The following is a 2,964-nucleotide window of genomic DNA, read 5'->3' on the forward strand; positions in this document are numbered from 1 at the left end:
AAAAAAAAAAAATGAATAAATAAATAAATAAATAAATAAATAAATAACACAGTTATGTTATTGGAATATGTTTCAGTTTTAACCCCAGGTGTGGGATATGGGACTGCTTCCTATATGGAAGGAAGTCTGAGGGGTTAGTGATTAAACTACAAAATTGTCTAACAATAGCTTCTGATGTGGTCACTAAATATGGCAGTCAAATAATGAAAGACTGGCCAGGCAGTGGTGGTGCACGCCTTTAATTCCAGCACTTGGGAGGCAGAGGCAGATGGATCTCTGGATTTTGAGGCCAGCCTGGTCTACAAAGCAAGTTCCAAGACAGTCAGAGCTACACAGAAACTCTGGAGTTTTGTTGTTTTGATGTTTTTATTTTTTAATTATTCACTTAATATATATGGATATTTTGCCTGCCTCTATGCCTATGTGCCATGTAGGTGCTTGGTTACAGAGGAGGCCAGAAGGCATTGGACACCCTGGGACTAGAGTTACAGATAGTCCTGAGCAACCATGTGGGTGCTGGGAATTGAACCCTGGTCCTCTGGAAGAGCAGCCAGTGCTCTTAACCACTGAGCCATCTCTCCAGACTTTTTTACCCTAAAGTTTATCTGGAAGAAATTATTTTACATATTTTGAAGCTTCTAATTCTCTTATTCAGCAAAACTAAATATTCCAAGTGCACACTGTGTTCCACATGAGCACACATTCTCTCCTGCAGAGGGAGCCCACTGACCGCGTGGGAGAGGCACTCAGTAGTATAAGTATCATGCTGGGATTGACCAGAATTTAGTATTTTCCTAGTTTTGAGAAATTCTGTTTCTTTTCAAAAGCATAATTTATAATTGATTTATATTTTTATTATTTATTTATTTACTTTCTGAGACAGGTTCTTTTTACATAGTCCTGGCTGTCCTGGAATGTGAGGCTGGCCTCAAACTCATAGACATCCTCCTCTCCCAAATGCTAAGATTAGAGTCATGTGTGACCATGCCTGGCCCAGGATAATTAATTTTTAAATAATATGAAGTTTAATATATAGACAACCAAGACCATTTGTTTGTTTGTTTGTTTGGGTTTCTTTTTTTGTTTTTGTTTTTGTTTTTGCTTTCTCGAGATAGGGTTTCTATGTAGCCTTGGCTGCCCTGGAACTCACTCTGTAGACCAGGCTGGCCTCAAACTCCGAAATCCGCCTGCCTCTGCAGTCTGAGTGCAGGGATTAAAGACTCACACCACCACTACTACCTGGTATCCAAAACCTTTCTGATGGAGTTTGAAGGATTACTGTGAGAAATTGTGACATTCTCAGTAAATGCAATAAAGATTTCAGCAAATTCCAAAACAAATAAATAAATAAAATAAAATAGAGCTGGAGAAATGCCTCCGCCGCTAAGAGCTCTTGCCAACATGGCAGCTAAAAGCCTTCTCTAACTCCATTCCGGGGAATCCATCCCCAGCTCTGGCCTTCACAGGTAATGCACACACATGGTGCACAGACATACACTCAAGCAAAACATCCACGCTAGTAAAAGAAAAATAAATCTAAGGGGCTGGTGAGATGGCTCAGCGGTTAAGAGCACTGACTGCTCTTCTGAAGATCCTGAGTTCAAATCCCAGCAACCACATGGTGGCTCACAACCATCTGTAACTAAATCTGATGCCTTCTTCTGGAACATCTGAAGACAGCTACAGTATACTTGAAAAAAAATAAAAATCAATCAATCAATCAATCAATCAATCTAAACTGGGTGTGGTGATTCATGTCTTTAATTCCAGTACCCAGGAGGCAGAGGCAGGGAAGATTTCTATGATTTTGTAAGTTTAAAGTCAGCCTGGTAAAGAAAATGAGTTCCAGGGCTATGTAGAGAGAGACCCTGTCTCGAAACAAACAACAACAGAACCACCCATACACAAAAAATTAAAAGCAAATCAGGCTGCTGGAGAGATGGCTCAGAGGTTAAGTTGCTTTTTCAGAGGTCCCTGAGTTCAATTCCCAATAACCACATGGTGGCGCATAACCACCTATAATGAGATCTGGTACACTCTTCTAGCCATAGAGACATACATGCAGGCAGAACATTGTATACATAAGACTGAAGCGATGGTTCAGATGCTAAAAGCCAGGCTCACACCAAATAGACAAGAATTTGGTTCTTGAGACAGGGTTTCTCTGTGTAGCCCTGGCTGTCCTGAAACTCACTCTGTAGACCAGGCTGGCCTCGAACTCAGAAACCTGCCTGCCTCTGCCTCCCAAGTGCTGGGATTAAAGGCGTACTCTACCACTGCCCGTTTGTTTTTTGTTTTTTGTTTTTTAAAATCATTTATTTATTTTTATGTATGAATACACTGTTGCTGTCTTCAGATGCACCAGAAGAGGGCATCGGATCCCATTACAGATGGTTGTGAGCCACTATGTGGTTGCTGAGAATTGAACTCAGGACCTCTGGAAGAGCAGTCAGTGCTCTTAATCACTGAGTCATCTCTCTAGCCCCTGAATTTGTTTCTTGGTACCCACAGCTATCTCTCCAGCTAACCTTGAAAAATTAAGTAGGAGCTAGAGAGATGGCTCAGGAGTTAAGGGCACGATTGACTCCTTCAAAGAACTACATGGTGACTCACAACCATCTATAACTCCAGTTCCAGGGATACAAAACCCTCTTCTTACCCCCATGGGAACCAGGCACTAAATGGTTCACAGACAGACACGGAGGTAAAACATCCATATACATAAAATAAAAATATGTCTACAAATAAAATAAAACAGGGCTGGAGAGGTGGCCCAGCAGTTAAGAGCACTGACTGGTCTTCCAGTAAGTCCTGAGTTCAATTCCCAGCACCCACCTGGTAGATCACAACCATCTATAATAGTGTGTCTGAAGACAGCTGCAGTGTACTCATATACATAAAATAAATAAATAAATAAATAAATAAAGTAAAACAAATAAGTTTTTTTTTTTTTTTTTTTTTTTT

This window comes from Mus pahari, chromosome 1, assembly GCF_900095145.1.
Source record: "Mus pahari chromosome 1, PAHARI_EIJ_v1.1, whole genome shotgun sequence".
Classification (NCBI taxonomy): Eukaryota; Metazoa; Chordata; class Mammalia; order Rodentia; family Muridae; genus Mus; species Mus pahari.